This window comes from Agelaius phoeniceus, chromosome 1 (genome assembly GCF_051311805.1).
Source record: "Agelaius phoeniceus isolate bAgePho1 chromosome 1, bAgePho1.hap1, whole genome shotgun sequence".
Classification (NCBI taxonomy): Eukaryota; Metazoa; Chordata; class Aves; order Passeriformes; family Icteridae; genus Agelaius; species Agelaius phoeniceus.
Genome location: NC_135265.1, coordinates 11,612,269 through 11,639,728, shown reverse-complemented (window position 1 = coordinate 11,639,728; position 27,460 = coordinate 11,612,269). Strand labels below are relative to the sequence as shown.

General features: G+C 36.0%; 1 long non-coding RNA gene across 2 annotated transcripts; it reads left to right on the top strand.

The window, feature by feature from the left end:
- Positions 1–98: 98 nt before the first annotated feature.
- On the top strand, positions 99–19,237 carry LOC143695699 (uncharacterized). 2 transcript variants are annotated; one of them, XR_013185199.1, is made up of 6 exons: positions 99–268; positions 415–755; positions 2,287–2,371; positions 9,268–9,400; positions 16,044–16,138; positions 19,068–19,237. It is a non-coding gene; the product is annotated as an uncharacterized LOC143695699 (long non-coding RNA). The 2 variants fall into 2 exon arrangements; XR_013185200.1 differs by lacking the exon at positions 16,044–16,138.
- Positions 19,238–27,460: the final 8,223 nt, after the last annotated feature.

Genomic DNA, 27,460 nt, shown 5'->3' with positions numbered 1-27,460 from the left:
TGCACATGTCTGTCATGTGAGCCATTATGCCACCCACATCCTGGACTGACTTTTTATTTTGCCCAGTTATAGGGCCAATATCTAAAAGGAAAGCTTTCCCTAACCACCCACCAGACAGTGCAGTCCTGTAACCTGTCTCAATTCGTGGTGGTTTCATCAGGAACTGATGCACAGCCAGAACTGGCATGGACAGAGGACAGAGGACATCTTTCACTAGTCTGTTCAGTTCACCTGCTCTGCTGAAGTACACACCCTTGAATTTTGAGATGTAAGGATGTATTTTTAAAAGCAGTTACCTTATTTTGCTCACTATTTCTATTGAAAGGAATTTTTTTCCAACTTCCAGCTTAAATCCATTGAAACCAGTCTGTACAAGCATTGTCGAAAAATAATTCTATTAATTATTCCTTGCAGGAGTTTAATTCCTTCATGTGGAATTTAATCCTTCTATGCAGCCACAGACAGCACATCCTCTCCATATCATGAGGCTAAACAAGGAATAGATCTTTATTTCCTTCCAAGAAGTTGTGATTTCCTGGCTGATGTGATTTCCATCATCCCACATGCCCTGAGAGCCAGCACTGTGCCAGCTGCCCCTTGAGGAGCTCATGGAAATCTCCATCCCGTTTCTGCCTTGGACACCCTGCTCTGCCCACTGACCTCACCAAGGCTTCTTAGGCTTTTCCTCACACCTGAAGGCAATTTCTGGAAGCAGCTGTTCAACCTGGTAAATACTGTCTAAACTGCTACCAAAGGTAAGACAAAGTAATCCTTCACAGGATAATTATAAAATGCATCATTTTGTGATAAAGTCTTTATATCACAGCACAAATATGTGCAGCTGCCAAAAACTGAACAGTGTTTATAAAAAAAAATCTTAGTCTGATTCAGATACACATTATGGTATTCCTATTTTGGTTTAGGGCAATTAAAGTGTTATTAAAACTTCAGGACAACTTTGATCAAATCTGTACTTGCTTCATTAATATTTGTTCCACTACTGAGAGAAAGAAAGGAGCTCTTTTGAATTACTGTTTAAGTCGCCTTTTATTGAATTGTCTTCCTCATAATGTGCTGATTTTTGGGGGAGATTTTAACTGCACTATCTATTATGACAAAGACAAGAACCATTTAGAATCTCATCTTTCATCTATAAAAGAATTCTCCTTTCTTACACATTTATGATTTAACTGATGTGGTAGAAGAACTTTAATCCATAAAATAGGCAATATACTTGACTCATGACCAATGCTAACCTTCTTTCCAGAAAGAGAAGATAGGGTTTGCACTTATAAGAAACATCTAATTCTGTTAAAAATTAGCTATATCCATTCTAATACCTTTTCTTTTGTTGATCACAGCATAGTTGTTCTTGATTTTGTTTCATCTTCCTTACAACTGTTAACATGTATGAGAATCTGATGACACGTATTTTCAAAATTATTTTTCTATCTGAAATAAATGTGAATGCTTTTACACAGAAATAATATGTTTTCAAGACCTCAATTTGTGCTAAAAATCAATTCTAATTTAACCTGTTTGTATTCTCATTTGGCTAAACCTATTTTACACCATCGTGATATGAAAAGCAAGCCTTCAGGCTATATAAAATAAATGAGAATTTAAGGCCATGTGTAAGTGCTTTGCTGAATCAAGACTCAGTTACTAGCCCATTACTGTGTTATCATTATATTGTATTACAGGGTTTAACAAACCCATCATAGCTGATGTCAATCAGTTCTTAAGTTCCAAACATTACAAGGTCATATCTTTAAAAAGTGATAAGAAATCACTGGTGTTTCAGTCATGTTTGATTATGTGAATTAATAATTCAATAATTAGATTATTTAAACAAACAAACCAAGAATAAGAAATAAAAACATTCTTCCTTTTAGCAAATGATCTTAGATACTTGCTAACAACTTCTGAAACTTGAAAAGAATGTGAAAGGCTGAATGGAGGCTGTTAATGTTTCACATGTCACAGAAAACTGAAATCTTCATCAAGCCAAATAATGGAGAGAGGACTCATGGGAAGATATTGAGTTCAGTGATTCTGTTATGCCATAAAGTAAAGAACACATTTTCTTTTATAACTTTACAAAGTTGTGCATGATGAACTTACATAAGACTTCTTCCTCTTACTGGGAAAGGTGTTTGCTGCAAATGGCAGAATGGGAGAAACTTGTATGAATCTAGCACAAGGATTTTGAGAATTAATTCTAGGCATTGTGAAAAAGGCAATGATGCGATAAATGAAAAATATTTCTCCTTTTCTTTTCCTGAGGTTTGCCATAGAAAAGAAAATGGAAAATTTAGATGAAAACAGAAATGAAAGTGTTTCTGTGAAATATTTTCACTTGAAATGAGTGGTAAGACATTTCTAGTATATTATTTAAATTATTTCATTTGTCTTTCATCTTTAGAAAATGTAAGTCTGGAAATAGTCAAACTGATATTTTCTAAAATATATATTTTGGAATAGGTTTGGTTTTGGCCCTTAGTATTATGTTGTGCAATTTACATTATGATGAATACATGTAAGTACAACACAATAATTTGGCAATTTTGCTCTCAAATTGTGAGCTTCTATGCCTGTGCTGTAATTGTACAAGTCTAATTATTGCAAGGCATATCTCAAGCTTGTTACAGGAAGGTGTGAGAAAAGAAGCTACTTTTTGGAAAAAAAAAGAAAAACACCACAACCTACTAAAAACAATCAACCAACAACAACAAAACCCCCAAAAAAACAAAAAAACACCACCACTGACACCCTGAGTGTCTTTGTGCCCTTCTCCAGCATGGGTTCCAGAGCCATCTGGGAAAGGAGTGTGAGAATAAGAGGGCACAAGGCATTCTTCTTTTTGCCAGAACCACTGGATTTTCTCAAGCACTCTTGTCTACTGTCCAGGTTGGCCATGCAGGTTGTGCATGACTTAAAGAGTTCTTTGTCATAACAAATGAAATGAGAAGGAGATAGGACAGTTGTCCATGAAAATGGGAGCTGGAACATTGTCCTGAAGTAAATTATATAAGGTGGTAAAGTCTCACTGGGCACGTCCTAAAATATCCCCAAAAAAAAGATTTGCTTTAGCTAACATCTTTTTGATCAAAGGATAGAGCCATTTCAAAATAATGTACTCTGATAGAGATTCTACCTCTTAGAACTAGAAAAGATGTTTGATCTTCTTTGCTTTGTCTTACTTTAAAACCCAAAAATTTCAGTTTAGGTTTCAATTTATGCTGTAAGTACAGGGATTTCAATGGAGAAGAATGTAGTGCCTAATAAACCAAAAGCGAGACACATCTTTGTCAGGAATGTTTTATTTAGTGTTTGCAGAAGTGTCATTATACAGGTGGGAGAGAAGTGTGCTTTTTTTCATTCCTTGCATCCATCTGCATTTCTTGTTCTTGTGGGACTCTAGGAGTTAGAGCAACAGCTCAAAGGCAACAACAAAAGGCCTGACTGGAAGTAAACATTGCATAGGGAAGTATTTTTCCATGAGAATAGTGTTGAAACACTCAGCCCCAAAATATTTGCTGAAGGAAATGTAAAATAAGAAAAGTAATAGCTTAACAAACAAAGACACTTGGAAAGTAGGGAATGAACTGACCTATGGCATGGGGAACATTAAAAAGCAAATGAGCAGAACTTCAGCTACTGAATACCAGTGCAAGCCCAAAGTTGGGAAGCTCATGCAGTAATTAAGGAAGTGCAATTATTTTTCCTGCATATTACCTAAGTCCTAGGGACATCACTACATTTTCAAAATGCACTGCTTAAAAAAATGATCTTTTTTTTAAGATCATTTAAAAAGACAGCCTGTTTCATTTGATACCCTCCACAAAATAAGAGAGTGCAGCAGCAGTCTGAGGGGAATATGGCAGAGGGAACCTTTTAAGGTATCAAATAGTGATGAGCTGGGGAAAAAATTACTTCGGAGAGGGATAGTCTGAAAAAAATCTTCCCATCATAGTAGCTTCATGTCTGAACAGCCCACACTGCTTCACAGTCCCAGGGCTAGTTTCTGTTCCTGAATCATTCCTCCAGGCAGGGGTAGAGACCTGATTTCTTGTGAGACTCAATGCAGTGGATTTCATTTGAACCATGCTTGTTTGTAGCAATCCTTTACTTCATGTTGACTTTATTTTGTAAAGGCAAAAGGCCACCTCCCCCAAAATCCCCTTTTTGACAATCATGGCATTCAAGAGAGGGGAAAATCTATACTTTCTCTCTTGGCTGAAAAATACTAATGTGTAAATTTCGAAAAATGAATTGAACTCAACTTCAAATTCCTATTTGGAAGAGCTCTGCTGCTGCTAGACATATTTCCTGCTTTTTGGTGGGATAGTAAAAGAAAACGGAAAACAATTCCCCAATGTCTAACATATAATTTGTAAACAGGCTAAACTGCTTGTATTCTGTGTCCCTGTTTCATAATTCTTCTGCATTTGTATTCAAAGGCAACTCTTCAATGTCTTACCAGGGGTAAGATTTTGTCTTAAAATATTAATAAGGGAAAAACACATATTCCAAAGAAAGGTGTTGGTAACTTTACATTACCTCTCCTAAACAGTACGATGAAACCATTTGTTAATAATATTAAAATGAGAACAATTCAACCCAATGATTACTGAAAATGGCCTCAAGCAGAGCTGAAATATTGATTCAGTGGGAAGTTAGGTGCTCTTCATTATTTTATCTTTCAATAGCAGCTGAAAACACTTACTCCTTTGGTAAATTAGCCAGGGTAGGATGAGCACAATCAAAAATCCTGAAAAAATAAAACAAGCCAAAAAATACTAACCTGCATCCCATAATTAAATATAATTTATGTTCTATCTTTTTACTATTTTTTTATATTAAGGGCATTCTTCTGACTAAGAGAAAGAGAAATCTGAATCAAAGATGCTAACCTGTAAAGGTCTTTTTTCCAAAGGCAAGCTTGGATTTCTCAGTTGATCTACTTTCCAGCAAGCTTGGCCTGATCTGTTTGCACTGGCAGAAGAACTGGTGGTATTTTTGCTAAATTTGTTTGAGCTGTGTCAGAACAACTGATTCCTTGCTGGCATGCTATTGTCAACAGAAGAGTTTTGCAGAAAGGTGATCCTGCTTTTATATTCACAGAATTTTGACATGAAAACTCTGCTTCACTGCACTACAAGTTATGTGTACACCTTCTCACTTCATCTGAGATCTGAATGAGAGTAAAAGCAACCAATAGCTCAGAAGAAAAATAGATTCATAATTTAATGTTCTTCTTACAACTTAGATTACATCTGAAAAAAAATGTATTGTATCCCATGTGGTTGATTGTTTTTTCTCTTGTTTTGTTTTGCTTTTTGAATGTCCAGCTTCAACTGAACCCTTCTAAGGTCTTGGTTTGTATAAATCTGTCAAACCAAGGGTTGCCAAAGAAAAAATTAATGTGGAGTGAAGTAGAATTTATGTTTCATTAGCTCGCAGTTCTCATATTTCTATTTCAATGCATGCTCTTTTTTATTATTATAAGAAAACATCACACAATTCCCAACACTGTATGACCTATGCTATTGATTATTTTGTATATCTTCATCTTACTACCCTTCTGTACAAAGCACACAAGGGAGATTAGAGATATTTTCCTTATATCAGCTTCTCCAAAGCCCTCACAGGAAATTATGGTTGGCCATTTCCAAGTACAGTGATTTCTGCCACCCTTTTGTGAATAATGCTGTTCACAAATTTACAGAGGCAGAAATGAGCAACCATTATTCCAAAACTGCTTCCATCAGTTTTTTAATTAAAACTAAACTCTATAGTTTTTTTGTTTATTAAAAGGTATTCATGTTTTAATATTTTCTTACATATCAAAATTACTGAGCATATCCACTCAGTAATTTTCTTGAGAATCCAAGAGATACATGAACACAGACAGGCTATTTACATGCTGTGTGTTAAATATTGAACACATTCTTATTTACTTTGTCAGGTTGATGAAATTGTGGCTGTCATCTGCTAGACAGAAAGCCCTGGTACCCTAACTTGAAAAATATATTCATCACAAGTGGACAAATAGTGGTTCTCCCTAAATCATTTAGAGTCAGATTCTTACAGAGCCCAAACTGATGGAGTGAATGTTTGCAGTCATCCTCAGATGTCTGTTCTTTTTTGGGAAATGCGCTGTTAAATGGGAAAAAACCCAAACAAAACAAAACAGTTGTTTCCTCACCACATTCTGGTAAGGAAATAAAATTGATGGGTTCTCTGGCATGCTGTATCTAAAAATTTGAAGAAACAGGGGCAGCAGCAGCAGATTGATTTCAAAATGTATGTTAAATACTAATTTGTGTCAGGATATTTTATCTCTTCCTTCTTCTGTTCCCCACAATCTTTTTTTCACAGCATGCTCACACAGCAGAAGATAATAATTAAACTACTGTGCATTGTCTGTCACTGACACACATTAGAAAATTATGAAATAAGACTGAAGTATAGCCAAAATTAACTTTGAGAAACTCAGGGTTTTTTTCATTAGTTTTACTGTGAATTTAAGTCATGTAAAAGGTGATATTTTATTAAAGCTGAACAGAGTATTGCAATTTCTCTTCTACAAAAGATTCAGAAGCTTTGAAATTCGTTTTCCTCTCAACTTGAAACAGATTTCTTTTTTCCTATTAAAAGAAAGTCTGATATTAAAAAATATACATATATATTTTTTAATCAGTCCACTCTGATAATTTTAAAACAAATTTTTTGTGATGCATTGAAAGAGAGCCAGAAACCCTCAATGGAGAAGTTTACCACTTCTGTCCTCTGAATTTCTCAGACTGCAGTATTTTTAACTCAAGTGGACTACTCTGACAGCTAGATGTTGGAAGTGTTAGGATTCCCATCTGAGCCCATAATAATAAATCATGGAAATCCAGGGAGGAAAAAAGTCTATTTGAGAAGAGGTGAAATAGGCTAATTGGCTTGTTGAATATCTCTCAGAAAGGGTCTTGTCAACATTTCTTTTCTCTTTCCTGCTGGGAGTTTGACCAGGAGACCTCATCTGTGTGGGGAAGTGGAGCAGTGTCCTTCCTCCTTGGTGCTGGGCCGCAATACCCTTTTTGCTGATGACTGGAATAACTGTGGTGTCCTTAGGGTTCATCCCAGTTTTTAGTGTCCACAGACAGGACCTTTAAGGGATATAGCATGTTCAGAATGCATGTTTCTAATTGTGGATGTAATTTAGCAGTCTATAATGAACATATTTCAACAAATTAAATTTCAGTGACAAATGTAATTTTTTGCTCCAGTCTCCTCTGCAAATTTCTCCATCTTTTCATACATTGGAATCCACAATAATACTGATTGCTTAAAAGTATGTTTACATAGTTCTCATTGTATACCATACAAAAATGCATTTAGCAAAGTCTTCATGCCTGGAATAGTTAAGCCAACATTTGAGCATCTCCAAGTACATATTTAGAAAAGATTTGTAAGCAAGGAGTCCACTTTTGGTTTCACAGACATCAAACCGAGGCACAAAAAATAACATGCTCATACATATGCAAATGCTGCAGAAAATTCTGGGATTAAATTTAAGTGTGCTCAGAGCTTTCAAAAACTCTGGGTTAGAGTATCAACTAGATCTTGCAGTTTTGACATGGTTTCCCAGTTCCAAACAAAGAGAAATGTCTCTATAGTCACTGAAGGACATCACACAGTATTCTGTTTAATTATTCTACAATCCCTTGATATAGGAGAAAAAGTTGTCATCTAGGACTTAAACCAAAACAGGACTTTGAAAAGAAATGTTTGAACTATGGGAGTGATTTAGCACAGTGGATGCTCTTCCTGGCTTCCAGGATGAGGGACATTTCCTTGTATTTGTCTCCTAGTACTGGACAAGACAGGGTGAAGATGAAGGGTGAGTATTTTAAGCTTTCCTGGGAAAACACTATGCTTGTTCCATTTTTTTGAATGAAAAAAAATATGCTGTGCTGTAGGAACCTAAAATATAGAGTTTAACTTTGAGTGTAGCATGGTGCATTGACACCCTTTTGAGCTGTTTTAATACCAGAATGTTAAAAATTTATCTGGGCCTTGATTTCAGTGTCTGAGCACAGAATTGTCTTTTGTTCCTTCTTTCCTCATCATAGCTCATTTGTAAGTATTATAGATAATCACCAAACAAAATGCCAAACTCTTAGCTCGTTGTCTGAGTTCTTTGTTCCATAATTATATATGAAAACTAAACTCATGGTTAGAGACTGCAGTACTCTGTTATCAGTGCAACCAAACACAGAAGGGAGATTTATAGCATGCCTGGTGTTACAAATTACTTACACATGAAAGGAAGAAGAAATAGCTAATAGTGGGACTAGCTATTAAGTGTACAGCTATTCTTTCATGGCTAGGATCCCATATAGGGCTATCCACCACAGTTCAAAGCTTTCACCCACCAGTGTGTTATTTACTTTCACATTTGTCATGTGTTCATGCTCTTTTCTCTCTCCTGAGAAAAGTATGAGCAGCGCATGTTTTGCTTCCACATTTTAATTGCCTCAGGGAAAGAATCTGACACAGATACAAAAACATTTGAATTCATCTTTCTCCAACTGTTCTTGGAAAAGAAACTAACATGTTTATACAATACAGGACAGACTTGGCAACTGTTACATGGATGGTGCCTTCCCACAGATCATACAGTGCCTCAGTCTATTAATGACCTATACTCGTTCAGCAGTGCCCTTGGAAAACTTCTGCTGCTAGCAAATGCTGAATCAGAAACACTCCCAAAACAAATCTGGTGTAAATTAACTTAATTATCTTAAGCTTCCAGGAGCCTGGGGATTTGCAACAAAGTATTTATAAAAGCTGAAAAACAAGAAGTGAGTAAAAAAATTAGCACATCTTCCCATATGAGCAATAAACAAATCTTAATCATTCAAGTCTCATGTATGTATAACCAACAAGGATGTTAATATATATTGCAGGCTGAAACAGAGTTATTTCCTTCTTACCAGAGTTAATAAAAGGTCCCAGGGTCAGGTCCTGGTTCTTTGAGGCCAAAGGGAGCTGTATATAGTTCAGTGGTCATGAATATTATCTTTCTGTCTGCACCATCTCTCACATTCTTCCATTGACTTGTCATTTCCATTGACTTTAGCAAAAGAATTTTTCCCTATTTCTTAATAAACCAGGTAGCAATATCTAATAACTCTCCCCATATCTATGCTGTATGTTTATTTTGTCTAAGTCTACCTGTGTGCTGTAACTCATTTTCCTCTTTCTATACAGCTGGACATGCCTGGAGATGCAAGAGGCTGAACCAAGCTGGAGCTTTGTTTTATGCACAATGGGAGCAGACTGTGGGACATTTTTCCAGCTAACATTGATGCCATGAATGGGAATCATAACTGCCACAGAGCAGGTAAATGAGGAGTTGCATTTCCCTTACTTTTAGTATAATGGGAAGCAGCATAATAGAAAACAGGAGAATCATTTGTGTATCCATCTGGGATGTACAGCCTAAAGAAGGGTCTCTCAGTTAAGCAAGTGCCCATCACGTGATGTGATACAATAAAGCTGCTGGGGTTTTTTTTTCCTTGTGAGAACACTACAATTACAATATTTTCAGATGTCTCAATATCTTTCTTCCCTCAAAACTTTTAACTCCCTGAAAATAAGTAAAAAACCCCCAAGCCTGGAAGATCAAGTTAAAACGCTCTCATAATCCCTATCAAATTCTAGGTAAATAACTCCAAATCAAACCAATGCAAAAAGGAAAGTTAATTTTATGAGACTGGGAAGGAAATTCTTAAGGTGAGGTATTTGGAATAAATGTTTCATTCTATTGCTTCACTCCATAACCTGGAGTCAGATTAACCTACAGAGAAATAATAACCTATGGTTTGGGGAATGTTTTCTTGGGACTGTTGAGCTGTTTGTGGGGGTTTTCTGCATTTTGGAGCAGACTAAAGGGATGATCATCTTTCTATCTGAATGATGTTTCATGGAAGAAAGAGAGGGCTTGGGTATATTTGCATTTTCTGAATTGGCCTCTATCGATGCCTTTAATTCTCACTGTATTTCTCTAACAGTCATGCCCTATCTTTGTGAGTGACAAAGGCCATTAGTTGAACAACCATAACAACTCATTACCTTAATTAAGGTGACTATTTAATATGTCAAAGTCTAAATTTTCTAATAGGTATCATTAACATGGTATTATGCATTCCTTGAACATTCCCAGTATCCCTCCAGCATAAGGTTTCTGATTCAGCCAGAAGATGAAGGGTTTTCTGATATCAATGTTTGAATAGTCTCAAAAGTAACCTTAATAACCTATTCCATCCCTCACTGCCCATTCATTAGTCCTGCTTTTATCTCCTATCTTTTATGTCACCTCTTGGAACAATGAGGAAGAAATTGATACTCTACCCTGGAGAATAGAGTATTGCTTCCTGTCCACTAGGATGTGTTCATTTCACGGATATCTATCATACTATTTCTTCTCCTAAAAAGCAAATGGTACAGTCATATCATTATTCATTTCTCATTTGTAAAATATCATAAAGTATCCACGTGCAAGGTCCTGCAGCTGGGTTGGGATGAAGGGATTGAAGGAGATTGCAGGAGAAGGACTTGGCTTTACCTTTAGATGAGAAATTGACCCTGAGCCAGTAACAGATGCTTACAGCCCAGAAAGCCAACCCTGTCCTGGGCTATCCTCTATGTAAAGAAGTGGCCAGCATGTCAAGGGAGGTGATCCTGACCCTCTTCTCTGCTATTGTGACACCCCTTTAGGATCACCCCCTCCAGTTCTGGGGTCCTCAGCAGATGTAGATCTCTTGGAGTGGGTTCAGTGCAGGGCCATGTACACGGTCAGTGGGCTGGAGCATCTCTTTATGAACACAGGCTGAGAGCTGGGAGTTCTCAGCCTGCAGAAGAGAAAGTTCTGGGGAGATCCTATTGCAGCCTTTCAGCACTTAAAGGGGGCTTGTAGGAAAGATGGAGAGAAACTTTTTACAGATCCTGTTGCAATAGGGCAAAGCAGGTCTTAAACAAAGAGAAGTTAAACTAGATATAAGGAAGAAATTTTTTTGCAATGAGGGTGGTGAAACACTGAAATGAGTTGCCCAGCAAAGTGGCAATTATCACATCTGATAATTTTCAAGATCAAGTTGTACAGGGCTCCGACTAACTTGATCTAGTTGAAAATGTTCCTGCTTATTGCTGGGGACAGAGTTGGACTAGATGATCTTTAAAAATCCCTTCCAATCCAAAGTATTCTATGATAATAAGATCATTTTAGCATATTCCTTTGACCAATACATCCAGACCTGCACCGGTAATCAGGATTCAACTCCTGTCTTGACACTTGTGAATATTTACACAAACAAATATGCATGTATTATGTATTTTTGTGTTTGTGTAGTTTATAGTACAGCTGAGGCTGAAGGAGGTTTACAAGCGCACAAAAAAAATTTAAGAATTTTTGAAAAATCCAAAGTCAAAATATGTTTCTTTTAAACAAATATGTTATTTCAAGCAAACCCTTGATTTTGTCATTGAAGTACTTTTAGGGAAGTTATATTGAACTCACAGATTATGTCTGCAGAGGCATCCTCTTTAACTAGGACCAGAACTCTTACAAAGTCATTTTTACTTCCAAAGAGGCTGGCCAGCACCTACCTCACTTATTTGTCCAAACACCTGACTATACCTTATTTCACAATACTCTGAGCTCATGTTCATCCAAAAATTGAAGGTTTTTTACAATAAAATTAAACTATTTACATTTGTATAATGCTGCCCATCTGGTAATCTCAAAATGCAGAAAAACATTAATTAAGCCTCAGAAGTTTTTGGAAGATAATGAAGCTAAATATATTTCTTTAGTAATTAATCCTTCCTTTATTTCATTCCCAGATGTGCATGGGTCCATTTAAGTTAATATTTCAGACAATGATTTTCCTGCATTCCCATCTTGGATAAGCTCTTTTTGGTCTATATAAATGCATCAGTTAGTATGGAACTGCACAAGAGATACGTTAGCAGTAGAGGGAAGTGTTCCTTCTTACACAAAGAAGATTTCCCAACCACCATTTTAGTGGCTCAGTATAAATCCTTTTACCTTTTCTGTATTGGTTAGTAACATGCCTGCCCTTCATCTTTGGTATCTAATGAAAGAAGAGATTTTATTCACAGCAGTGAAGAAACTGAGAAAATAATAATCCTTACATATAAGCTAGTCCAGCCCACATTTCACCCAGAAGGTTTTTGCCAGGAGCTGCCCATCCAAAGCAGTCACATGGGCAATCTGTCATGTCAGTCTGCAATCTGTTGAAAGTCCAATTCTCTCTTCTATGAAACTGTAATAGTAGTCATTTTGTAATATTCCTTAAATTATTTAGCAATGCTTAAAAAATGATTCAATGATTGTACTAGGATGATTAAGAGCTGACAAGGAACATACAGCAAAAGACAGATCAAATGTCCTGTCCAAAGGGGAAGAAACAAGAACAAAATGTGTGGAATTGTTTAACTCCACAACAAATTAAGTCCCTGGTCATCTCAAGAGCAGAGATTGAAGTATTTGGATCTATGTAATAAATATAAACCACCTCTTGGTTTCATAACTGGTTTTTGGGAATTTCATTTGACTTTGTTTTTGTTTTGTAAACCTAAGACAGATTTTCTCAATTTGAGTCAAAAATTTGACTTAAGCATCTTCACTGGCATTCCTCCAAAAGGGTCTTGAAATGACATCAGCAAAATATTTAGCAAATATTAAAGAACCTCCAGGTCACCTCTACAATGTCAATTTTTGCCAATTCACCCTGAAACACTGCATAAAACAGCATCTGTTTGCTCTGCTCAGAGTCAGTTAGGAGATAAGAGATTGGCTGGGATACTGAAGGTGATTCTTGAGCTGATTGATAGAGATCACAGAGCCATAGTTCAGGGACTACAGCCAGGTTTAAGTGACAGAAGTGCTCTCAAAGTTATCCACTCAACAGAATCCTTTAGAGGACTGTAATTGTTTTGCTTTATAGACAGTAGAAAACTTCTATCTAAACCTGTGGGTCTTCCTATTGTCTCTGATGAATACATTGGGATTTTGAACATAAGAAACAAAAATTAAATCAGTTTTTTAACAAGTCAAACATTCTGATTGACAGTGAAATCAGATGCTACCATAAGGGAACAGCAAAAGGAACTGAACTTTTGAACCCAAGTATCTTAAATAAAGATCAATGGTAGGGCAATGTTTAAAACTCAGAACCTAGAGAAATAAAAGCAGGAGTATTTCACTGTCATTTAGCAGGGAACAGAACAAATTAAAACAGTTATTTATTAGTTTTCTTTTTACACAGGAGAGCTGAGTTTTGGGGATAGTTCAGATTGAAATGGATTGAAGAAGGAGGAAAGCCAGAAAGTTTTTATGGGAAGATATTACACACTACCAGTGGTAGTAGATAAAGGAAGGCTGAGGTACTTTTGAAGATACTCAACTTTAGAGGCAACTGTTTTGCAAGCCTCACTTCATTTGTGCAGATTGAGAGATTGCTGAATTACCTTTTCCACTTTGTCTTGCTTTAGAATTTTATTCTTTTACTGTGATAGACATAAGGGTATAACTTATCTGCAAAGGCAAACAGAAGGATGGCCCATATTTTGGAATCAGCTGGTAAACACCACCTGAGAAAAGGCAGGCTAGGGGCATGTACCTGTCAGTGCCACATCAGTGAAAATCCCATTGTATAAAGAGAGGGATCTGCTTCAACCCAGGATCTCTCATTGATTTATTTAGTGATAGTGATGCTGTCTGTTCCTGTGATGTGCTTTTCAGCTTTGTGAGCCCCTCAGATGTGTGATGACAATTCATCCTTGAAATCTTGGCTTGGATGAGTCATTCAGTTCTTTCTCTTCATTTATATGTACAGAACAAGGCACATTCTACCTTCATGTCCATTGCCCTCTGGGTTTGCTCTGCCTCATGCACGCTGACAATATTCTTTATGTCTTTATCTGTCCAGCACATCAGAGCTCACTGCCAGCCTTGAATATGCATATATCCCACTGACTCACAGATTTTCTTCTTTTTATGCGTCATTATAGATTTTCCTCTCTCACACAGATCTGCTGTGTGGTCTCCTTTCCATTTAGCCCTCCCCAGCCACAAGTTACCACAGCCTCTCCAGCTATGTCAGAGTTTTCCTAGGGACCTGTTGTGCCCTCCTGTTCCTGGGCACACAGTACAAGTAAGCTGTGCTGAGGTCTCTGAGCAGGGCACTGGAGTGTGTGTCCTGTTGGCCTGCAGGCCAGAGTAGGAACAGCTTCCCCCAAAACTCCATTCATCAGCTGTGTGAGAAGAGCAGAGTATCCAGAGGTATTGAGTTCAGATTTGCTGTATAGTTGGTCTAATGTCCAGGAAGTACACTATGGCTGTGTCCATTTTTAGTTAAAATTCAAACATCTGTTATAGGAATTCATAACCATAATTAAATGTAAATTCCAGGGTATTTTCCCACTCTAGTAAAAATAGGTAAGTACATTAGGTCAGCAAACACCTGCCCTTACCAGACAGGAATGAGATATAAAGAATCTCTGTTTTTCAGATAAAAGATCACAGCTGATTATTGCTGAAATATCTTAGCATTTGCAATAATTTTTCTTTTAACTTTCATCTCACAGGGAACCTCACACACCCTTTAAGTGGTTCCCTTTTGTTCTAGGATAATTTCAGAAGTGCACATGAGCTGGCATCATACTATTGTGTAATTGCTGCAATTAATTTTTCCAGTCTGTTTGGGCCTTACTGACAAGAAGACAAGCTGTTTTATTTCTTTCCTCTTTGAGGATATCGTAGCATGAGGAGAAAAACACCAGGCATAATGAGACAGAATTATATTATAAATCCTCAGAGGGAAATATATTTTCTCAAAATTCTTGGCACAGAACTTTGCAGAATGACCTAGTTGGTAAGAGGCGAGAAACAAAAAGTTAAGTAGCATAGTGTAAACAAAATCCTGCCCTAAGGAACATTAAACTGAAAAAAACCCTGCAATTATCACTGAGGCATTATCCCCTTCACATTTCTCCTGTCTTTCATGCAGATATCTTTAAATTATGGAATGTCTGATTTCATTTTCCAGTGATTGGTGTAGGAGTACAATCCACTGTCTTTTTTGCCTTATTTTAGATTTGTATACTCCTCACACATGACAGTCCTAATCTAGAACCAGCCTGCCCAAAATATATTTAATTTCTGAACCCCAGCATGGCAATAATAACTTCTCATGAAGTCTAAAAAAATTTACTTTTCAGTAGATAATATACATACCTCCAGTCATATAGTTGTATCCCAAATAACTAGGGTATTTTCATTATACCCACTGCCACAAATTTATTGCTAAATTGTAATTTGGCTTCTGCAATAAGACTGCACATAAAATGATGTCACATGAATATTCTGCAGGCTGCTTAAAATGCATTTTTTAAATGTCTCTTGAAATGAAAAGTGCATTTGAGTGAATTAATCAATAGCAATAGAATAGTGGGAGAAATGCAAACATTTCTCCTATTTCTGTTTTAAATACCTTTTCAAAATGAAAGATATCAGGATTTCCCTCATCATTATCTATAAAGGTCAGTTAGAAAAAAGAATCAAATTTAAGCTGATGAAAAATTGAAGATAATAAAGGTTACCTCCTGTTAGGCACTCAGGAAAAGATCAGAGATGTAGCTTGTCCAATGCTCCATTGAAGGAATTCTACTCCTAATTAAAGCAATGCCAAAACTAATGATTTGAATAACACAAGGGCAAAACCACCAAACTATTAAAAAACCTCAAACATTCATAGCTGAGATGACCAACAAGAAAAAGACTTCCATGTGTCAGACACATGGTGGGACTCTTGGGACTGTCCTGTGCCAGGAGTTGGACTTCAATAATCTTTATGGGTCCCTTGCAACACAGGATAATCTGTGACTCTACTTGCTTATATAGAATAAATCAGATTCTATTTGTTTATGTGGAATAAATTGATTGCCACATTCTTTCCCAGCTTTATTGTTGATCTTGGATTGGATGGATCTTACCCTTAGATGGTGCAGGGATAATGTCTGCTGCTCAGTATCCAACACAAGAGATGTTAATCAGGTTTGTGGATTTTACTGTGTATGTATGTGACTCAGCTAAAAATACAAAGGACTTATGACATATGTGCTCCACTTTGATCTGAGAAGTAGAATGATTGTGATTAATACTGATATCACTGAATGCATTTCCAGCAGAGTTAACACTTATTGTTTTGTCTTAAGTATAAGTCTGAGGATGAAAAAATTCAATTTTCTCTCACAGAATATATAACAAAAAATAACATCCAGAGAGGGAGGGCAATTGCTAAGTCCACAAATTTGTGTAAGTTTCTAACTCAATTTTAGATAAACTTCATTCTCATGAAACAGATTACCTTCAAGCTGCTGGAGGTCAAGAAGGTCTGTGGCAGAATTAAGCTTTGATAAAGACTCAATGAGGTGACATTCAGTAGAAAATCGTTTGTCTTTTTTCAAAAATTAATATTGTTCCTGAGGTCTCTAAAACTGAAAATAGAGAAAAAAAGTTAGAGACATAAAACCATGGCAGGGAAGCACGAAAAACAGAGAGTTTTCTCTAGAACCTGAGTCTAGATCTTTCCAGAAGCTCAGGGTTGTGTCTCAGAGGCATCAGGGGAAAAAAAAAAAAGTCTAATCCTCCAAGGGCACCATTTAGAATTGACTGCATCACAGAGGCCTCTGTTTTGAGCTAAACTAAAGCTGCTAAACAAAGACCTCCTTGGTCATGCTAGTCAGGAGAAGTTGCTTTATAACCAATTTTTTTTTTCCTGTCTTTTCCATTTGCTGGCAGTTTTACACATTCTAGTTTATGACCTAATAAATCCAGCTTTTAAAGTGATACCTGTCTTTATTTTCTCTGGTGAAGTCACTAGTAGAAAAAAAACTGAAGCAAATCTTTATCTTTCACATTGATCCCCTAATTACAAGCAAGCCTTCTGGAAGAAGCAGTATTTTGGTCACCCTTCACCTGGAGTAATCTTTAAAGGCTTTTCTTGATTTGAGAATGGTTCAGTGGAAGACAGTTACCACCTACTGCCAGTGTCAAAGTCCAGCACACATCTGTCTTTTGAAAATTGAAGAATATCTGTAACTTACCTAGTGGTAAGGATAGAGAGGCACCAGAAAATATCACCAGAAGCATTTGTAGAGTCTCTGCCATATAAGTTTTTAAAAACATGCAAATGCCTGTTAATAATAATTCTGGTATAAATGACCCTGCTTTGGGCTAAGAATGGGCTAAATTCTATCTCTGCCAGGAAGCTGTTCCTTCACATTTCTCCTTATCAGACATTCTGAAAGATCAGCACACATCTGTATACACATCCCCCTTCAGAATACTTTTCTCTGTGTGACTTACACAGAAAAAAACAGTCTAAAATGCTGAAATAAGAAAGTAGTACATAAGCTGTTTATCATTTAGCTTACTCAAACCTCCAAGATATAAATAGGACAAAAGACCCATGGATAATTAACCTTCAGGAAAGCATAAAAAAGGCCAAGGACAACATCACTGAAAATACACAGGATTCTTAACTCCTCCAGGTCAATATCTATCTCTCTACAGCTCTCTCAAGCTTCATTAAGAGGATGAAAGACATGATGCAATATTTAGAGGAGTCCTGATTCTGTAAAATATCCTATTGTCTCTCTAGCTTAGTCTTATCACCTCATACTCAATTATTAAAAAAAAAATCCTGTGAGTGAACTCCTCCCTCCCATATGCATATTGTTTTCACAAAGCTTTTCCCTAATCTCTGAACTCTTTTGGTGTTAGCCCCATGACAGATAACCAGCTTCCACAGAGATTTCTTCTCAGCTAAGATCATAGAGCTTAAGTTTGTCATATCCTACATAACTAAGCCTTCCAGCTAAAGTATATTTATAAAGCTCCAGGCAGACTAGATCCTTTCTTGTATTGTCAACAGATTCATTAAACATGATCATCTATTTATTTCACAGGGTGAGGCTGGGAAATCTCAGAATGTACTTTGTCCTTTCATAATAATACTAATAATCATAGATTAGATAATCATACTATCTTTCCAGCATTAGTGAAGGATTTTTTTTTTTAATTTTATATATAGCTTTAAAAAAATTGATAAAAGATCTTGAAAAATAGCAATAAGTAAATACAGAAAATCCAGAAGGAGGCTACAAAATAGAGGGCAAAATTAAAGGGCAGGTTCAGAAGAATAGAAACACTGGAATTTTTTGCAAAGTCTCTGTCTTGGAGGCAAGAGAATTTAGTTCTATTTCGTGTCTCTACTGCTGGCCAGCTGGGTGTGTTAGAAACCTCAGGTGGCTCTTCCCTCACCTCAGTGCAGACCAGCACCACCCTGCCCCTCTTCTGAGTCAATAATGGCCACTCCCTGCTAAGTGGAATATGGAATTCCATCCTATCAAGGCACTGGCATTCACTAGGACAGAACCCAGCTGCAAAACCCAAGGTTGGCTTGTCCTACATCATCCCTCTATTAATTTTTCTGAGTCTCTCTGAGCCTCTGGCAATTATCAGTTCATGCTGCCCTACACATAGGGTTACTTGGAAATTTGTCATCTGGGCTGGTTTTTTGATCTCAGTGTCTTGGAAAAGCTGCAGCTATGGACCTCCTAATATAGATTTTACAGCCTTATATAGATATTTATCCTTATATAGATATTTATCCTTATATAGATTATTTATCCTTATATAGATTTTATATATATCCTTATATATATTTATTATATAAATATTTACTTGTGTGTGAGCTAGATAGGAGAGCCCACATTGCAGTGATCAGAGATCCCTTCTGAATGAGTCTATCACCCAACACACCATCCTATCAAACCCTGTATGCTATGCACTGTTTTTTTGTTGTGTTTTTTTTTCCCTTCTCAATCTCCCCAGTCAATTTAAAGTATAATAATCCATTTACAATATATGGTTTGCATTTACTTATAGTGTGTTTGGAATAATTTCTTTACTTTATCAGGTTTTTGAAGACAGAAAATCCAACCAGCCTTCATGAGTCTTGCACATGAGCAGAAATATGGCATTTTTCTCATCTCCAATGTTATTTTCAGTGAAGCACTAACTAAATCTATTTATGCATGCCCAAAAATGTCCATCAATCTCGTTACAATAAAACCCTGTTAAAACTCAGTTTTCTTCTTTGTCTGTAAACATTTTTTCCTCTTTCAAATATAATTTCAATATATCAAACACCATCTTTTTATAGCCTTTTTAAATAGCTAACCCAGGATTGTCTTGCTCTTTTCACATGGGGAACATAACAAATAGTTTTGCTTTAGCAAATCTGTATATTTTTTTAAAGCAACCTTAGACAAATAATATTATATAAATTATTTTTCCTTATTACTCTTGCAGAACCTTAATAACTGCTTCCCCTTTTAACACCTTTTACAATCTGACAAATGGACCTTCTAAAAATGGCATATTTTCCCCAGGTGAAAATGTGATTTTCCTTCCCCTGAAATTATAAATAACAATGTGAAAAAGACTAATTTTTTTTTTCCCACAACAAATTTGAAGGTCATCTTGTTTAAATTTTGAAATAGATTGAAGCTGAGGACAGGGAAAAAAAAAAGGTGACTATTTGACCATATGAAAAAAAATTATCTTATGGTCACAGCCTGTACATAAATTAGGGTAATCTAACCCACTCTGAGGTAATAACACAGGTCAAAAATTTTCAGCTATCACCTCAGGTATAAATCTGATTAATCTAACTCAAGCTAGAACATAACTTTTGGGAAGTCATACACTATGGGCCACTGCATAATACCCCAAGTGCAAGATCTTTAGGGCAGAGACCTCCCACTGCTCAGACAGTGCTCAGTGCAACCAAATCTTGGATAATGTCAATTTTCCTTGACATGAAGACACAGCCTGTTTCTTATCTAGATTTAAGTAAGCTTATATTTTCTGTCAGACTTTTTCAACTATGACTTCTTATTCAGGATTCACTGGTGGTGTATATCCAGAATAGACCTGTCTCCACTCTGAGGATACAAAACCACCTTGCTTTGGTGAACTCTTGGGTAATTTGCCACACCAGAAGGGAAAATATTATACCATTAATTGTCCAACCATAATGTTTTTCAGCCACCTTGAACAAGCCAATGTATCTTAATAAAACTGGACATTACCATGGCACATTTCTGCCTTCTTCTTATGAAAAGTGTCAGTAACTGGGATTTTCCCCAGACTCTATGATATTACATCCGTGTAACTTTTATAATTACTTCAACATTCACCTAAGCTCCCTTTCATTTCCCTAATTTCAATATGATTTGGGGAAAACATATGGAAAAAGAAATTAAAAACTCTCTGGTATGATGGACAATGATTAAAAATTAGGGCCTGCATTTATAAGCATGTCTGCAAGTGTGATAAACATTCATTAGACCTTTGTGACTGTAGTTCAAATGTTTGAATAGATCAAAAAGGATCTATTTGGCCCAAAATGCTATTTGAAGTTGAGGAAAGATATCACTGACACTTCTGAACCCAACAAACAGCTATATTCATAAAATGAGGTTAGAAATATAATGCAATTATTATCTTATTGAAATTTATTCACAATTATAGTTTGTTTTCTAATTGAAATCTTATTTTGTAAGATTTGCCAGGACCTAATTTTAAAAGTTTTTTTTTAGATTTTTGGCCCTCAGTTGTTTTCCAAGTTTTATTTGCTGAGAGGTTAAATATTTGGCATTTTGCTCTGCTTGTTTTCAGTTTGGTCAGTGAATTTAAATTTTGTAAATTTTCACAGTGCTAGCTAAACACCAATTGCATTTGAGGTGTATGTGTTTCTCTTTGTGGCAAGGGCAATAGGGAGCTGGAAAGTATTCTGGTTTTGTCAGAATCCTTTCTAAATGTAGTTCACAGGGAGCTACCTCACCTTGTGCATGAAACAGGTGGCTCACATCAATTTTTTGGGAACCTGTTGTGTAAGGATTGCATACAGTGATTTCAGTTGCAATTGTTTGTGTGCTACAGCACAGAAGCACAAGGCCATGGGAGCCATAAAATCTGTGTCCTGCAGGATGGAATTATCAACACTGCAGGAACTTTCTCTAACTCAGAGGAATGCATTCTGCAGGAAAGAAGATATATATTTTAAGTCCAAAGATATGCATGTGTAGGTTAGATTTATATAATTAGGCTCCATGTTTATAATTTTCATACTGAGCAAATACATGTTTAAATCTGATGGTAACATTAAAACACAGGTTAGAATTTTCTTACACTGAAATAATATAATCTTCATAAATTAAGTCTTAATGTCATACAATTAAAAGCGAAGCATAATAATCTAAAATTCTCTCCCATTCATTGAGTCTTTAAAGTGATTACAGGTTCCTTACCCAATACATTGGCCATGGCTACTGCATGACACAAACATATTAGCCAAAGAACATTTATTATAGCTTTTTACAGACCCATGCAACTTTGATTTAAAGTCATGCATTCTAATATGTTTTGACAAGTAAATTGCTTGCCTTTTTTCCTTGATAGCCAACCATATAAATAATGCATGCATAGTAATAGCTAGAGCAATAATGTAAAAGTCAAGTAAGGAGACACACGCAGCATGTTAATGATAAAGGTGCTCTACCCATTTCAAACAGAAAGGAAAAATAAACAGCTGTAAAATATATGAAAGAGAGGATCCAATCCTTAAAAAATCAGGTTTTAAATCACCATGGTAAGTTCTAATGGTTACTGGAAAGGCATTTAATAAAGTCCATCATAAACAAAAACATTTTGGGAACCTGAAATCCTTTCTCTTCTGAAGGGGGGATTGATTCAGCATGCAGAGGCTGAAGCATGACCAGCAGCAGAAGCACTTCACCAACATCTTCCCCACAGGAAAATCCGTGGTTTGACTAGGCATGGAGGCTAACAGGAAGCTCTCTAGTCTCCATCTGAAGACCTAAAGAGAAAGAGACATCAATAATTTGCCAAATCTTATTAGTTAGGTGAGACACCAAATAAGTTAGGTGGCCAACTCTTTGAGAGTTATATGAGAATGAAACTATTTTTAATGAACAAAACTTTTATTTTTGTGGTCTGTCATCCCTCTTTAAAAATAACCTTTTACATTTGAACAGGGGGAATGAAATACTGCAAGTCTTTCAGAAGAGCTTGGACATTTTCTGACAAACTCCTTTTTCCATGCCTTAGGGGTTTGACCACAGATTCATTATGAATTATTTAGACTTTAATGATTGCTACAACCAAGTTAGACAAGCACTGCCAATTCAGCCCTTTTCTGTAAGCTACAAATCAGTTGCAAACCTGGCCTGATTTTTTTGTAGCTGTTAGTCGCGAGACGTTCACTGAGCAATACAGTCAAATTTTGAAGTTTCTCCTTTGGAATGATCATGTTCATGGCTAGAAACAACCTTACATTGTTACTTCCCAAGAGCTGTGGCACCTCCTGGAAAAGCATAGAAATAATTATACACTGTCATAGACATTTAGAGGATTTCTTTCTTTCAATTTATTTTCTTAATATAGTGGAATGTAACTTGGTGAAAATTTGTATGCTTTTCATAGAAAACTGATATGTTTTCATCAGGTCATTTCTAAAAAGTAGTCAAAACAGAGAAGACCCCAATTTAAGGTACTGTAAATGTGTTCAAGCAGAATCCTGTAGGTGAGTTCTCAATTCTCAGAAACACAAGCAGTAAAGGAATTCAGCCAATGGGTCCTAGTTTTACAGGGGGCTTTGTATTATTTGATCCATTTAGAAGAAGTTCTTTGCTATCAGATTTTATTTTAACCATGGGAATACAATTCATATTGAAAAGGTAAGTTTTCCACTCACTTTTAAAAAATATTGTATATTTTTCCTTCCTTTCAGGAAAGTCTTGGATTAAATCATTTGTATAAAACCATTACTCTATCATTCAAACTGTAAGATGTGGTTTTTATTATAGGAATTTTGGTGCCCATTCTTTCCATAATTGGTCCTTTTTAATAAAGGAATATAAAAGAATGTGGTTTAAAATGCAATTATTATTTAAATAACACAACAGATGCAGAGACATTGTCTTTTGTTTTATATTTTTAGTAGCTGCCAGGACTCATTTTTGATCAGTTTATCAGCATGTCATTTAAATGCTCATATTTTCTCAGACAAACTCTATGATTAGCCACTTAAATACCCTCATTTTATTCTTTTAAACAATTGCTATAAAGAGAAAGTCTTTGCTATTTCAGCAAATGATTTGAACATGAATTATGCAAGATGGGTGCTGCAGCTATAAATAATAGGAAAGAACTGATAGGAATGTTTAAAATATATAATTTTATTGAAATCATGTTGAAACACACATACAGCACATTATTCATAATAATGATATTTTAGAAGAAAGAAAGCTTGTGAATTGCAAATATAACCCATCTTTCCTCCTGTCCATTTCTCCCTCCATAAGATAAGGAGCAGGGTGCAAGATGAAAAGGCTCTAACCTGGAGCAGCCTCACATGAACACAAAGTGTGGCACCAAAGTGAAAGAACACAGGACTGTGTGATTGTTCTAAGAATTAAATATCAGAGTTTTACAAATATCACAAATGTGTTTTCTGAAAGTATTTTCTGCCTTCTGACAATCTTTTACAACAAGAGGTCTTGTGTGAGTGTATTTTCATGTCGTTCCTCTTTGGATTCTCCTGAAAAGTTCCTTTTAATGTCATCTACTCTGCAGGTATTTTCAATTCATATTTATATTATTAGGGTATCTTGTAGGCTATGACTACAGCAGCAACTTTCCCAGCCTAAATTTTGACTTGCTAAGGACAGAACAAATTAAATTTATCAGTGGATTTCACTGCTGTCCTGTTGTGGCAACATCAATGGGCCACTTATACTGTTATCATTACATTGTCTAATGAGGAAGAAACATTTTTGCTGAACTTAATCAACAGTAGATCTCACCATGCAGCTTTCTCAGATTAACAAGGTTTCTGGTTAGGGTTATAGAGAAAACTATAAATGTGAGCTCCTAACACTCTGCTGTTTAGTTAGTAAGATTTTGTCTTTGTCTAGAATTAAGACTGTAGATACATTTTTATGAATAAGAATTTATTTTTGCAATGAAGGAAAATTTGCATATTGTCTGACAGATTTGTGACTGAAGACAGTGCAGAATTTCAAAAGGGAAATTTTTTGGTCTTTAGAAAAAAAACTTGTAACTTGAAAAGTGGATTTTTTTTTTGCAAGGACCTCTTGACTGACACCAGAACTGAAAGTAGCTTCAAACTTTTTATCTTTTCTAATAAAGTTAAAATTTAATAGACAAAGGGAAGATCAAAGTTTTTAAGTCTTAATAGTGAAGACATTTAAAATTTTGTGATGGGGACCTTTAGTGGCCAAGAGCAAAATATTTGAGATAATATTTCTAAAAGTAGAAGAACTTGCAGTGAGATGAGAAACAGGTGCTGAATTCTCTTGGGACTGAGGGCTGCAGTTGGATCAGAAGTTATTGGGAATCATCCAGATCTTAGAAGTACTGGATTCTGAACCAGTGGAAATGTTTGGTTTTTAGAGGTATCAAAATACCTGTCAGCCAAACCTGCTTACTGTTAAGGTCAATCAAACAACAACAACAGCAATAATAAAAATCCATTTTCTTACCATTGGGCAAAGTATAGCTGAGATCAACTGAATTGAATTTTACTGATGCTTCTGATAACAATTATTTAACATTCTAGAGGTCTAAGAACATATGTGAAACAAATTGGCCAGAAAATGAAAATTGCAGCATGGTCAAAAAGGTTTTATTGTGATTACAACCCAGTGAATGCAAATACTCTTTGTAAAGTAGCAAAGCCCTTAGGAAGTGTTTAAGAAGCCTCCTGTTACTTGGGAAATTATGAGGTAAAAGAAAAAAAAAAAGAAAACTAACTGAATAGGCATAAGAGGAACAAAATTTCCATATCAATTTGCTGAAGTAATGGGAGATCAAACTGAGCTTACTGTACCAGGGAAGAGGAAAACAGCCTGTGTTGTGGGTAACATCTGTGGAGGAAGAAAAATAATGGAGAAAAGTATTTTTTGTTATGGAAAACACAGAGCCCACTAAAGCACACACATTGGTTCCTGTGTTTTAGCACTGTGCAAAACCTGTGCTGCTTGTGTTAGTCAGAGCCTGTTCAGAACCTAAAATTGTTACAGGCATGTGACAATAGATCCAAACAAGTCCTGCTAGATTTGTTTTTGCCCAAATTACTTTCTCAGTACAGTATTATTATGGGGTTTTTGTTTTTTTGAGAATTATTGATTACATAATGAAAGAAAAAAAGCCAAACCAAACCAATTATTAACTTTGTTGAATTTGACATTATAGTTTTCATTTTCACTAAGACTTTCAGTATAAGGGTTGAGAAAAGTTTTAGGATTGTGGCATAGACATATATGCCTCTGCAAAACCTCAACCAAATTAAATTCACAGCTGATTCTGGGATGTAAAGAAAGCATAAATGACACACTTGATACCTTTCTGAGTGGCACAGAATTTGTGGGGACAGTCGGCCTTGTCTTGAAGGAAAGGCAGAGAATTTGCAGTGTCCTTCTAGAGCAGGCAGAAAATCCTTAAAATAACTAAAAGGAGGGGAGTCCATTCTGGTGGCAGCAGCACAGCTTCGTTTAAGGTTGTCTGCCTTGGGGACAGTAAGGACATGAGTCAAGCCCACCAGGAACAGTCACTGCTACTGGGAAGTCTGAGGGTTTCAGTGGCAGAGCTCATACAACTAAGTTACTCCTCTGGAGTAAACTTTGCGGTGCAGCACGATGACAAAGCCAGGCATGTCATGGAAAGCTGTTTGCCCAACGAGGAGAGCTGTGGGATCTTTCTTTAAAGCTGACACAAAATGCTATGAAAGCTTTAACCAAGCTCCCTCATTATGAGCTAGCAACGTATTAAAATGCAAACATCTACAAAAAGTCCTTACATTAACCCACATGCTAAAATACTCATTTCAAGTATTATTATGAATGTCTATTACAAAAACTCTCCCTGTCTAATCCTCGTGGATTTGAACAGGAACTGTTTTACCAGAATGGTTAGCTTTGCTGTGAATCTCTGGCAGAAGGTGAACTCTTTTGATGTTTTGATAATTGTTATGCTATAACACAGCTGAAGCCAACATGCTGCTTTGGGAATGGTAATGTGTAATTCTGTGCCATTGATTGCTTATAACTTCAATTAGTAAACAGACAGTGCTCAGCTGGGATAGCCCATTGAGCATAGCCATCTACCTTTCTAAAAGGTAGATATTGCACTGAAACAAGAAAAACCCAACAATGGTACTAAGAACTATTTGCATTATTAATTATTATTAATAATTAATGATAATAATTATTAATAATATTTAATAGGCATATTTAATCCTCAGTAACTTTTTTAAAAGTCCAAACAGTAAACATCACAGGAAAAAGGAGCACTGCTTCAAACTCTTCAAAACCCAGAGCAATGATTTTTAAAAGAAGTTAAAAATATCAAGCCAGGTGGCATTCTATGCACTTGTAAACTTTGATTGAAGATCAGAGTCTCTGTGTTTAATTTCTTATTATTTGTCTTTCAGAGGCAATATAATCTGTGCTGGCATCTGTTTCATTTGACAGCTTAATGCAGTCTCCACAGACTCGCTTCAACAAAGCTTTGTTGAGATTTGACAGTGTGGGTGTCATCCCCAGTGACATGCACAGCCATTGCTGAGTCTGCATTTTGACATTTAAGTGGGCTCAGCTGAGAATAGATACCTAAGATGTTTATTTTCGTTCACATTCTATTTTGACATTGTATCATTTTTGTAGGCCCAAATTCTTCCCTAAGTAGGTTATTCCCAACTGGGGAGAAAAAGTTCTTTGAGTTGGATGTGAAATTTGATGTCTATTGGAGAAAATATAACTAGCACTTCAAAAATGAAGAAGCATGAGAAGAGAAATATTTTCTGGTAAAATGAAGTTTCCCTTTAACATGGAGAATGTGCAACACCTCACAAAGGACATATGGGGTTTTATTTTCCTTTATCATTTGTGCATACAAGGAAAAACCAGCTGAAATTGTTAGAATCAAAATAAATTGTGATGTCAGAAATAGGGTTCATCATGCCAAAGGCAACATTCATTATTATACAGATGATTAGCATATGCCATTATCTTTCCATGCATATCTTTAGGTGTAAATGCTCTTTATCTCTTTAAAAGTTTATATACACATCCATCTCTGTATGCATGCACTATAATACACAGGGTCATAGAGGACTGTTAAGAGTAATTATGAACTCAAATCCTTTTTTTTCTCTGAGAAATGAAAGAAATCATAAATATTCCATCTAGGAAGAGGATACAG